This window comes from Anopheles gambiae, chromosome 2 (genome assembly GCF_943734735.2).
Source record: "Anopheles gambiae chromosome 2, idAnoGambNW_F1_1, whole genome shotgun sequence".
Taxonomy (NCBI): Eukaryota; Metazoa; Arthropoda; class Insecta; order Diptera; family Culicidae; genus Anopheles; species Anopheles gambiae.
Genome location: NC_064601.1, coordinates 14,158,058 through 14,171,325, shown reverse-complemented (window position 1 = coordinate 14,171,325; position 13,268 = coordinate 14,158,058). Strand labels below are relative to the sequence as shown.

The following is a 13,268-nucleotide window of genomic DNA, read 5'->3' as shown; positions in this document are numbered from 1 at the left end:
AGAGAGACGAGGGGGAGGGGGGGTGGGGAGTTTAATGCCGGAGGAGAGAAATTAAATGATCTTTCTACTAATAAAAATAGACCGACTTGTTCTTGGGACTATGTTGCGTCCGACTGTGTGCTTGTGTCGTACGTTTGATAAGCACCGTGTGACCTTTTCGTGACCGATGCTGTGATTTTGGGAGGAGCAAAAGTCAAACGAAGGCCTTACACAATGGTTTTGCGTGACGGATTGACGGATTATTAGTTTTCTTTTAATTTATGAAGAAACAGCTTTGGGTTGCTTCTACGCAAATTTCGTTGAAATAGGAGAAATGAAATTTTTGTATTATTTAATTGCACATTTCCATGCATTTTGTGCGTGTATGCAACGTATAATATTGAATTGCATATTTTTAGGCTCACATCAAAGTATGTCATTTCATATGGAAAGCCCCTGAGCTAATGCAATCTGCTTTCACAATCAGCTTAAGACGACATTTCGCTTGTATTGTTTGGCATTTATTATTCTTAAGATAAAGTTTCAAAACTGAATATCTTTAAAAGCAAAGCATTTTCATTTGTTGGAAATGTTATATTACTTTTTCTTTCTATTTTGTGACAGACACGAATCTAATTTGGCACTCTTTTACTTGATTATTTTCTCAGTGCTTATTTTTAATGTATCATTATATCTCACCTTGCATCGTGTTTGGTAGTAATGGACGATCGAGCTGCCGCACCATGACGGAACCACATTTATGAATGGTTTGGCATCCCATTTGACCTTTGGGGTCAGTCGCTTGCCCGCCCACTAAATCACTTTGGCAGTGGATGCTGGCACCAGTACATGGGATTGATTTGGGACCCGGGTGTTCGCCTACCACTCGCGACGGCAAGGTAATGGTGGCCAAAATTTCATCCACAAAACAGCGACATCATCTGTTTTCATTTAACACACAAGCAGCATTTCTTACATTGAGCCAACAATAAACAAAAAACTGAATATATGGAGACAAATCACATCGGCACAATGGACGGAAGTGAGACAGCAAGTGAGACAAAAGCGGCGATCGCCGGTAAGGTGGTTGTGTGTGTTCAAAGTGGAAAGGAAATGGGTGGGTGACAGACACATCTTCCCATTCTGCCCGCTCCACGCCATCACCTGCCCCATCGCCGGCAAGGTATAGAAAATAAATGGATCACGACAGTTGATGTGTTTCTAAAATTAGCTATTTTTTCACGCGCACTCTATCCCGCTCGCGTTCTCTATCCTTCGCTCGCTCTCTCTGTTTCTATCTGGCAGTGTTCAGTGTTTCCCATTTTTTCCTCTGACACTATACTCGCATTTGTTGATTTGTCTTCTTTTGTTTGACGTTCTTTTTCTAGTTAGATAGCAAACAATCGTGGCCGTGAAGCACACATTTTAGACACAATGTGGTTGGTCTTTGAAAAATAAAAGCTACGGAATCGTAGCAGAACAACAAAAAAACCCATACCATCAATAAAATGACATCGTCCACAACAATTGCCAGCACGACCTGGTCGTCCTCCATTACTGCCGTTTTCCACATGGTGGCTCAAAACTCCTGCCCAGCACGGCACGAAAGCTGTGCTGGGTGGTGCACGGTGTGATGTTACATTTTTGTTTGTTTGTTTTCACTGTTCGTTATCTTTACATATCTGCCTGGGTGTACATGTTGCATTGTGTGGCCGTTTTTCTTCCGAAAAAAAAAAAAATAATATAAATAAAAAAAAAAACATTCTCAATCAAAATGAAGCATAGATAGGAGCGTCGAGCATGGAACAGATTTCACTAAACCCGGTGGGTGTTGACTCACAAACACACACACACACACAGATAGAACAAAAAAAACGACACCCTGTGCGCCACTCCCAGTAACGCAAACAGGACTTCGCAATCTAGACTTGTGAAATTGTGTAAATTAAAATTGACATTCCTTTAGTTCCTGGGGTGGTTTGTTAGATGGATGGCAGAAATTGAGAGATGAGAGTTGTGGACAAACTTTCAATCTGTTTGTGTTGCCTGCTGTAGAGCAGTACTTGGTTCACAATGTTTAAAAGCAAACACTTGGCTTTTCATATTTTTTTAATTTGTGCAATACATGTTTCTCATATTGTTGAGTAATGCTGTGTTGTTCTATAAATGTTATTCCATGTTCAAAGCATGGGTGAGCGGTAGACAACTCTTTTTCATGCTCGAAACATTCAGGGTCTAACGCACTGCAATTTCATTACCACTCTTGCTGCTCGGGGGGGGGGGGGGGGGGGGGGGGTGTTCGATGAAAGCATGAGCTCTTTCAATCATCGGCGGAAACCGCAAACGGATGGAAATTAATTCGCCACGCGCGCTTTAAATGTTGTTCGCATTAGTCAAACGCATTCGGAGGATCGTCACTCAAATTCGTGGCTCAAATGTTTTACGTTCGTTTCGTTTGGTATTAGGGCTTCCCGCTCAGTTTTCCCGGTGTTAAGTTTGGGTCGCGTGTTCTTACATCCTGTGATGGGCATTGTACGTTGAAGTGTGAACTGGCAGTAGACAGCAACGGGCGGCAGGACAGCAAAGGAACCAGAAGTAAATAATTGCCACAAGCCCGCAGAAGCGCGGTGTAGACGACAATTCTCGGATGGAAACAGAGCGGTAGGAATTAAATTAACGACGATAGGGCAGGGTTTGGCAAGAGAATAAATAAGATGAATATTAGGAACAGGAAAAGAAATTAGACTACGTTTCTTTTGTACCGAAAATTTCTCTTATTGATTTGTTTTGTCTTTGTTTCGTAAAAAAGGATTTGCAATAAGATTTTCCAGTCGAAAGGGACTGCCAAACCCTGGCGATTTACTTATCTTTTGCCTTGATGAAGCTGTGCTATGAAGGTTCTTCCCCCTGTAGCGCTGTGAATGGAAACGAGAGGAAATTTTATTCATCACTTTCAAAAATCTTTGACATTCGTCAGTTGACCGTGTTGTGGGGAAGGAAGTGAGACGAACAGAGCACTGTAGCCACTGTACGCAAAGAGAAACTTTTGGCCGCTAGCACCGGCGGGCAACTGGCGGGATTCAGATATAGCCCAAGCAGTACCGAGCAGTACGGACCAAACTCGAATTAACCGTCATTCCTTGAGATGGATGGGACACCGGGCAAGAAAGCTCGGAAATGTCTAACTTTCTGCGAAAGAAAATTGACTTTTCATGTTCCGCCCAGTCCAGACGCTCCGATCAAGCTACCCCACAACACACAGTCCGATCGTTCTGCGCACACACACACGCACAAACAAACATACAGAAACAGTACCTTATCGGCTGCAGCGAGGTTGTTTGTGCAAAAATATCTATTAACTTTATTAAATCGACGTTTGTTTGTGGACTGTTTGCAAAAAAAAACCCTGAAATGAAGTCCCTTGTTGCAACGCAACGGCCCAGGCATGTTGCAGACATGTTGTATTGTGTGTTGTAGTAGTGAATTTTAATAATATTTTCCCTTGCTCGCGCTTTCTGTCGATCCCTTGTTTGAGCTCCCTACTTGGTGGTTTATTCATTGCAGAAGCAATCGATGTCTGTCAATAGCATCGCGACAGTGGAGAGCGTATTCATTATTGCTGAAATTGTTTGTTGAATCCGTTTGTCCGTGAAAATTACAATTTCCCGTTTTTTCTCGCACGATTTTGTACTGTTTTTTTGTTTTCTTCTTTTTCAATGACGATTACTACGTTAACGAGCAATTTATGAAGAGATGAATGTTGCTAATGGCATGATGGTTCCTGTTAAAAACGTATATGTACAACAAACTATGAATTGCAATTCTATGAAAAGCTTATACTTCATAACCTAACTATTTGCAGCAAAATTACTTTTCTTGCTGTTGAACAATCGTATCGATAGTTATACTACATGAAACGCTCGAATCGTAATATTGTTCGATATCCTGCCCGAATTCTACGAAAAATGCTCTCCTCCCCCTCCCGGTCGCCTAAATTCTTCAACCAACCTGCCACTGGAATCGACACAGCACAGTGACATTTCACGATGGAACTTTTCTAATTTCCCTCAGTCGACTGTTTCGCGTGCGGAATGCTGCGGAGTCCTTTCACTCTTCAACACTATCTCCTCCTCGCCCACCTACACCTCGTTTCCTTTGCGCTGGCAACCAATGTGCCGTTTGTCAACTTTTATCAGCTCAACTGGAAGTTTTGTCCCTAGCATCTTCATCTCGTATCACGGGATGCGGAGCAAGCAAGCAGGAGGCAGCGGCAACCGAACCCCAAGAACGTGCGAACTGTGAGCAGTGAAAGGCTTGGCATAGAGATAACTGTCCCACGGACAGTACAACGGACGGTACATATAAATAATTCATTCTTTCGGTACCACCTGCGATGGGCATTGCAGCAGTAACCCTTATCTGGATCGGTTGCCATCATTGCGCTCATTAGTCGGTGTGTGCGTTGGTTGCTGTCGTTCTGTTACGAGTATTATTAACGCAAAACCCCCATTGAAAAATACGGCAACTGTCCGCAACTGGTCATATCAAAAGGATCGTCACCAGCCGCGATCCGTGCGATGGGCACGTGGCACCCATCATGTGCTTCAATTAATATGCGGTCATCCGTTCAACCGAATCCAGCAGGTCGGTTGTGTGCGTGTGTGTGCGCGCGCGCCAGTAAATGAAAGCTTATTAATTACGGCATTGGCTTTAATATTAAAGCCTAACGCCTTCTGTCGTGCGTGAGATAAAGTTCAACGTGCCATAGATGGAAAAAGCAAACACTAAACAGATTTGATTGTGGTTATCGGAGGGCAAGCATTGATTGATTTGCGAGCGAGCTTGTTTGTAATTAGTGCTAATGGTCGATCAGTGAGCAGTGGTCTCTGGATTCGGGCGACGAGCTACGAGATGGCGAACCTATATATGCTGTAAATTGATTGCCATCAGCCTGCAATCACTGCATTGATGCAATCATTTGTACAAATTGGAATGGACGGATGGATTCGAAGAAGCGTTGTGGTGGTATCAAGTTTGCCAATCGCTTTCATTACTGTTTTTTACTGTTTAATTTTATGATTGCATTCGTATAGGAGGTTGTGGGAGATCTGTGCGATTTATTTAAATATTCGTTGTTTCTTTGTATTCAAAGTTATCTCGATTCTATAGAATGTTAAGTTTTTTTATGCACCATAAAATAAGGATCCGAGGAGAATTACATTTGCCTACAGTTCTGATATGCCCTCGTCTCCACCCACTTTCCCGAGCAACATGTTGCGGACATTGTTTTGTTGTATAGGTGAGGCTGCGCGGGCAGTATCAGCACTCGTGCAAGTTGCAACCAAAGCCAGATTACAAGTGCGTAAAAATGCAATTGTTCCACGCAGCTCGTGGCAGTAATCATGGGTCCATTATCGAACCGTTTGAAACCCGTGCAAAAAGTGCGTTATGTTTGTTGTATCGTTTTTAGTTCCCATTTCCCACAAATGAATTTTCGCAGGATTATGGGGCCGTTTTTGCGCGGCAGGGTCGTGATGGACTGTAATGCAAGAGCAGCTGCGAATGGGAGTGAAAGGACATATTTTACCTTCTCGAAACATTCGGTCGATTTTGGGCGAAAAGCAATAATGGGTTCTCGGTAGTAACCGAACGGATGGTATTGTTTATTTTTGCACTGCAGTTCGATTTAATTTCCATTTGCGAACAGTGATCCCGATAGGTGCGTTGAGGTGAAAAAAAAAAACGGAACGTCAACAGGTAGTTTATGACTCGCTGCTTTTAATTAACTTTATCTTAAATTGGTAAACATGTTTGCCGATTTGATGTACTACAGAATGTCATTACACACTGTTACGTAAAGTTGTTGCAATTCGTATTATAGCTTATACGGTTCAGTTAGCACCGATCAATATCCACCAGTTCAACACAAAAAGAAGGCAAATGTTTTTTTGATAACGTAAAATAATCCTTAACTAAGCACACGGTAGCTTATTTGCTTGAGTGAGGAACATGTTCGTAAAAAGTAGCTTTCGATTTTAATAGCACTGTACGAACATGAATCGATTCTATGTAAATTAATATTTAGCATTTTTGCGACTCTTTCTCTCATTCTTATTGTTTTGCCATGAAAACGGATTATTTTGTTCCCTGGATCCCAACTACGCAACAAAAAAGATGCTATAAAATAACCCAAACAAAAACACAAACACTTACACACACACAGACACATGCAACTCATTCGCTATCACAAGCGAAAGGAAAGGAAGGCGAGCCAAAACCTAACGAATGCCACAACCATGCCGACGAAACTTAACGAAGGTCGGGGATGTGGATGTGTGCGTATGCGTTTGTTTTTTGCTCTTCTCAAATCTCCACCATCTTCGGGGTGCGCGTGGCGTAAAACGTGCTAAGGAATTTCGAGAGAAGCGTGCTGAGCGTGAGCACATGTACACTCTCAGCATGTTTTGATGGCCGATGGCATGGTGGAAAACAACGGCGCACGTTTTTCACATCACTCAGCATCCCCTCAGATACGTTTGCGGCGAGAGATGCCAAGAGCATCTCGCTCCGACGTGGAAAAGCGCCACAACTCAACCTCTGCTCAACTCGCTGCCAAGACTCTCTTTGTCCATTTTCCCTTGCATTACGTTATGCTGCTCGCGACACGCACGTAAATTCTTTCTATCTCTCTCAATCTCTCTCTATCTCTTTCTCTTTTACTCTCTCTTTCTCGCTTTCTCTCTCTCTCTCTCTCTCTCTCTCTCTCTCTCTTTCTCGCTCCTTTTTCTCTTTATCTCCTGTCTCACACGGTGTGTTTCACGTGGTGCGCGTGCTTGCGCATGTTTCACGCTTACGATCCTTTGCCCCCCCCCCTCCTCACCCGATTCCCGCGCGGTACCGACCCGCGTGGGAAGGATTCGTGAGCGCCTCCACACATCCTCCCGCTCAGTGCGTGAGCAGACGGGAGAGCGCCTCCATCGTGACCATCGGGTGGCCATATTCCATCACTGTATATTCTCTCGCATCACAACGCTCGCTCTCGCGCATCTCGCGCGCGTGCTCTCCGCCTCGTGCTAGGGGAGGAAAAACCACGTCGATGGATGGATGGAAATTTTCCTGCTGCCGTTTGGTAACGCGAAACAGTGGCGTTGGGTTGCAGAACGCGCCAGTTGTTGTCTCCGATCATATAGCCCAGCTCTCGCTCATCACAACACACATACATTGCACTACACGCGCGGGGTGCAAGAGCGACGGCATAGCAGCCACATCCCCACACTGTGCAGGACGTTCCACACCCGTGTGGAAGGAGGAGAAGAAAAAGAAGAAGAAGACGAAGGACAAACAACAAAAAAAACAACAAACAACAAACCAATCGGTACCAGGTACAGCAGGACACTGCGTGGAGTAGCGGGCAAGTGCGTGTGACAGGAATTGTTCAAGCCACAGTTTGTGTGTTGTTTCCCCTTGCACAGTGTGCACCGTTTGTGCTGGAAGTAAAGGTATGCAAAGGGGGGGGGGGGGGGGGAAAGGGGGATCAGTGTCGGGCGGATGGGAGAAAGGGAAGGGATTGGGGTTTGTTGATGATCAGGATGGTGAAGTGCTGTGAGTCGTGTGAACAACAATGCACTGCAGGTGCAGGTGCTAGCAGGTTGAAAAAGGTGTTTGTTTGTTTGTGTGTGTGAAGATGCACACCTTGTCCATGTTTGACCTGATTTTGTGCATGCCAGCAAACGAGTGCAAAGTTTGAAGTTACCAACTTCCCATGTAAAGCAGACGTGTCCTCCCGACCCGAGCAGAATTCGTTAGGGAAGAAGTGCAGTGAGGCGGCACACGTGGTGGCAGGAGCAGTGTCGTTGTGAAAAGGTGTCAGTGTGAAAGTGTGCGATGGCAGCATAGAACGTTGCAAAACCTTCCCGGAAAATGGACAATTTTGTGCAGCCGACGGATGCTGTGGTTCATGCTTTGTGCAACTTGCTGCAGAATGGAGTTCGAAGCTCACCCGGTAGCTCGTGTGAATTGTGCAAAGTGTAGCGTTTAATTATGCACAAAACGATGCCATGGAATGTGTATGATAAGAAAATTGCAGCCGAAAGTTCACTTTAACAACTGAAAGATAGGTAGCGCCCTTCCAGCGCACAGGTTACGAGAGGCTACGTAGAAAAGCGTTGAAAATGCCGTCGGCACCATTGCAAATCATCGAAAGCCGTTCGCGTGTACGCTCCTCACGCGGCTGGATAAACTTCTGCACCAGGAAAATCCCCGTTCAGGAATGCGATGTAAGTAGTGCTGCGAAGGAGGCTTCAGTTCAGATTTTCACTGTGGTGCAGGTGGAAAAATGCCCTTAACTTTCCCGCCCCCCTGCTGTGGTGCGTGTGGAAGAGACGATCGATGAAACAAAAGCAAACGTTCGCAGCAAAATCTCACACCGTGTAGCGAAGCTGATCATGACGATGATGATGGTGGTGGTTATGGTGGTTGTGATGAGCTTCAAGTCGTAGGAAAATCGATTTTTCATTCTCTTTCCCCAGCCTCACCAGCCCATCATCATCATCATCATCATCAACAACAAGAGCATCATCGTTTGCACGGGCTTTCTCGAGCCATATTACCAAATGGTTCCGGAAACAGCACTCAATGCAGAAGCGCTTTTCTGCCACACGGTGAACAGCTAAAACTGCACACAAACACACACCCACACTTTCACCTTCATGTATATACATACACACACACACACACACGCATATAAAGAAAAAAGGTTCATGCGCTTGGTTTTGTGCTAAATTACCATGTGTGTGAATTCTTTCGGCGGATTTTTTTGTTGTGTTTGTTCGCTTTCTCGCGCTGTTCTGTCCCGTGCTGCTGCTGCTGATGCTGCTGCTGTATGGCTGCTTTATCATCACGGGCTGTTTCACACCATTCACCCGTCGGTATACACACGCAGCAGAAAAACCACGTGGGGATATGGGGCAAAATTCGGTTTCCGTCCTCTTCCGTCACTTTTTCCTTCACACTAGCACGAAATGGATAAACGAGGCGAGGATGCTGACGACTAGGGTTGTAAAAATGAGCGGCAGGAGAGATATGAAAAATGAAAACTGAACCCCTAACCACCCCGTCCAGGTAGCACGCCGTGTGCTCTGCTGGAGTGAACAAAGAAGCAATGAAGAGGTCGAAAAGTTAAAATGGCTCACGAAAAGCAAAAAAGAAAAATTGTGGAAAACGATTTTGAGGCTCGCTTTTTTGAATGAGTGATTTCCGTGCGTCTTTGTCTGTGTGTGTGTGTGTGTGTGTGTGTGTGTGTGTGTGTGTGTGTGTGTGTGTGTGTGTGTGTGTGTGTTAGTGAGCGAGTGTCTTAGCTGTGGCTTAGCGTATGGCAAAAGGGAACCAAACAAACAACAACGAAAAATAGAAGGAAAACAGCAACCTTAAAATCCTTCCAGGAAAGCCGAAAAACCTTCCTTAACCTTCCATTATGGAAATCTTTGACGAAAAGCGTCGTTTGATTTTGAAGGGTTAGAAGAGAGAGACCAACAACCGCGACAAAAGATTGCTTTTGCGCAAAATGGGGAACCGCCTGTCAGTGGATTGTTTTTGGCTGATGTTGACGCTGTTTTTTGGTTGTTTTGCACAATATGCTTTAAATGCAAGATTTTTTTTTTGGCGTTGCTTTCTGTCACATACCAAAACCTCTGGAAACTGCTGGCTTCGTGGGGAGAGGACGTCGCGGTGTGACGCATCTGAACATGGTGTTGCTTTTTAAAAATAAGTCATTGCTCACGACACTCCCGGACGCCTCGACCACAGGCAACCACGGGCCGTTTAAAAGCAAGAATAAAAAAGCGTGTCTTCCGGACGCATTCCGTGTTTCGCGGGAGAGAGAGAGAGAGAGAGAGAACACACAAAAAACACTTCACACGACGCATCGCGCGCTGTTGCAAAACCTATTAATTCGCATTACGCTGTGATGTAAACGCATCGCATCGTTTCGCCAGCTCCCCTTTTGCAAAAGATGCTGTAACACACACATCAGTCCGGGCGTCCTTGAACTCGTTGAGCAAACAGCGCGAGGGTTGCAAAACACGGCGTGGCACAGTTGCCACTGTTCTGTTGTGCAGTTTTCAACCACCACCCGGCCACCACCTTGCCGCCGTAGCCAAGCAGAGAGTTCACGTCGCCCAAAAACGCTCGCGTGTGACGTCTGGACGCAGCGGGAGTAGCCGCCTGTCTGCCTGCCTTCTTCGTGTGTGTGTTGGCAGCCCCCGGTCCCCTTGGCACCCCGGTGTCGGTGTCACCGTGTCACCCGCGTGACGATCGGGATATATGTGTATGTGGTCGACCTTCCTCCGTTCCACGCGTTCCGCATTCTCGGCAGCATCCTTCCGTTCCTTCCGTTGGCCAAAAATAAGCCACCCACTGAGTTGCTACTACACCACCCCATTGCCGTGCCATTGACATGACGTGCGTGTTTGCGTGAATGGTGAAGACCGCCAGTCCTGTTGGAAGATTTGACGACCGTTGATGATGCACGGATTACTCCGGGCTGGTGATGGATTGAGCCGCAATTAACGCACGCTAGCGCCCTGGCTCCCTTGGGGTTGGCAGGAAGGGAGCGAGTAGGATTGGGCAAGGGGTGTGGGTGTTTGGGCGCACGAAACGGAAGAGCAGCGTAACGAGAGACAGCGTGCGTGTTTGTTTGACTTGCATCTGCGGTTCCATTGATTGTGGATACACATTAATACTGTTGATTGGGTGGTGAGCAAGTGAAAATTAGGCTGGAGGCTGGCGGGTGCATCCTGGGACCAGCATGCTGCTGCCATATTGGTATGGCGACGCCGCCATTTCAAGGACGGTTCCTAGTTGCATCTGCAAAACAGTGTACCACACTGTAAGGTAAATATAGAAAATATATACAATGCATGTCGAATGCAGCTTGAGACGTGCACAAGTTTCGCTGGTTGAAACATAATTTAAGGCTTAAAATGCAAGAATCTTACCTATGTTGCATAACTTCAGGCGTTGTTTGGGTTGTGTTTACACTGTTCGCCTACAAGTATGCAGTGTTCTGTACCAAGTTGATTTTTGCTCATCATTTGAAGCTTGTTAGCTCAAAGTGGTTTTGCAAGGCCTGTAATATATACGCTTGTCATGTAAATATAATTATATTATATATAATTTTATATAATATTATATATAATTATTATTTATATGTTTGTTTACCGTACCAATCATTCTCGCATTTACCGTACCCGCTGCATGCATGTTATTACAGCGGCGCAAAAAAGAAAGTGAATTCCACCTATTCCAAATAAAAAACAGCGCACCGTACGCTACCCGCTCATAATTATGTATTCGCAATGCATCGTCAGCCATTGGTAACGCAGCGGTAACGCTGTTATTATTTAGTTTGCAATTTTCGCTCCCACCCTACCACACTCAACGTTTCAGCGGCAAGGGCGAATTGCAATGCAATAATAATGAGCAATTAAAAATACGGCTACATTTAATGATGATTGATGCATTTCACGCAGGTAAACGCATAGTTAGTGCGTGAACGAGCACCGTTGCCGTGCGGATGGACAATTACTTTTAATCAACCAATTCACGCAGGAGCGCACGCACTGGTGTGTATCATTAACGGCACCCTGCGGGATAATTCGCGTTTCGCGCGATGGAGGATGTGCGGAGGTTCTGGGGGTGTTTCCGTTTTTGGTTTTTAAATACCTGGTACTGCTGTGTGTTTCTTTTTTTGTTGATTTTGTCACCCTTTGTGATGGAGTTTGGAGTAATATTGGTCCCAAGTACTTTGGTCTCGGGAGGGCATGAGCACAATCTTGCACACAAAAAAAAAACGTCAACAAGGTGTAGGGGAAGTGCAATAAATTACATCAATTCCGCCACAGCCTGATCCTAGTGACGATGCGGAAGGTGCGCCAGCGAGCGCCACCGCATGAACAACCTCCCGGTGATGTGTGACACAAAATGGCTCATTTTGAAATTTTTATACCTTTTTGATTGCATCGCCAGCCCCGGAGCTTCTCACGGCGTGGCGGGCGAACGGGCTGACGGGCGTTTGTTTGCATGTTTGCACTTTACATTAACGGCACTGTAATCGTTAAACGGCGAGAGCCAAAGCTCATGGAGCAGGAGCGCGCTCCTGTGTTTGTGTACCAACGTTGCTGGGCTGGGAGGGGTTGTTGTTGGTTGCTTTCTGCATTGTTACTACTTCTAGCGGTAATTACAAGGCAGCGTTCGCTCGCAGCGCCAAGGTGCCGAGGTAAATGGGGAAAAAACCGTAGCAGGTATTGAAACGTACTTGTGCAATGCTTTCCACCATTTTGCTGCCGTTGATGGTATGGAAGCGTCGTTTCGAAGCCGTTTTATGCGCCACGAGTCATTTGATATTCATAGCATAAAATGTGTGTGAGTGTGTGTGCAAAACCGGCCACCGGACGATGAGGAGGAGCAACAAACGAGGGAGTGAAAAACTTCACAAATTTAAATACAATTTTCACGTCCCTTCTCGCTCCTACCGCCGTCCGTGTACTGTTTCGCGCATTTCCGCTGCCTTTTGTGCTGGTGTGAAGTAAAAAGAATCGAAGGAAACAAAAAATCATCACTCGGCTCAACTTGATCGTAGCATAATAATGGAATTTTCACCAAGGACGGAAGTGCCGTTTTCTGGAAAAAGGAAAATAAGCTTCTGCGCCGTCTTACACCGAGCTTCTTCTATCGCTTCTTGTTCGCCCTCCGCCCATCCCGAACCGTGGCGATGCGTCATCGGATACTATCAGTTTTGCAGTGTGGAAAATGAAATTTCTGATTTACGACAGTTTGCAGCGACGAGGCGAAAGTTAGCCGCCTTTGGTTTGGGGCATTAAAGCCGCGTGAACACCACGTAAGCTACAGGGTAAAGTAATACCACTGTCCTGCTCTTGGTGGATTCAAAGAAGGTCCTTAAATCTTTTGTATACATTTTTTTCTTCTATCCAGTATCATATTTTGTTTCGGGGCACCTTCGTCCTGTGCGTGCTGTATTGTGGACAGCCTTGAATCGGTTTGTTTTAGGCTAACAACGAAAGTAATCCTTGGAGAGGGGGGTTTTTTTTTTGGCTGTTTTCTGCAAAATGATGCAAAGTAACAAAACTTGCTAAAAGAGGATTCGAGAAAAACTGGGAAAAATATTAATCTCCGAAAAAAACCAGTCTTCTTGCTGGAGGGGCTGGATTAAGCTTTTGTTTCTGGGGGTTTGGATCATTATAGATCAAGCGGGAAGCAAAAAAAGGACTAAG

The 13,268-nt window shown here is 45.4% G+C and overlaps 1 protein-coding gene across 6 annotated transcripts in view; it reads left to right on the top strand.

Annotated features, from left to right (window-relative positions):
* The first annotated feature begins 6,938 nt into the window (after positions 1-6,938).
* LOC3290546 (serine-rich adhesin for platelets) overlaps positions 6,939-13,268 on the top strand; it is a 158,076-nt gene continuing 151,746 nt past the window's right edge. For 3 of the 6 annotated variants that reach the window (XM_061647793.1, XM_061647794.1, XM_061647789.1), the window contains exon 1: positions 6,940-7,478. The gene's annotated coding sequence lies outside the window, so the exon portion shown is untranslated. Of the gene's footprint in view, positions 7,479-7,536; positions 8,256-13,268 lie in introns of those variants that run through there. The other 3 variants (XM_061647792.1, XM_061647790.1, XM_061647791.1) reach the window with 3 other exon arrangements.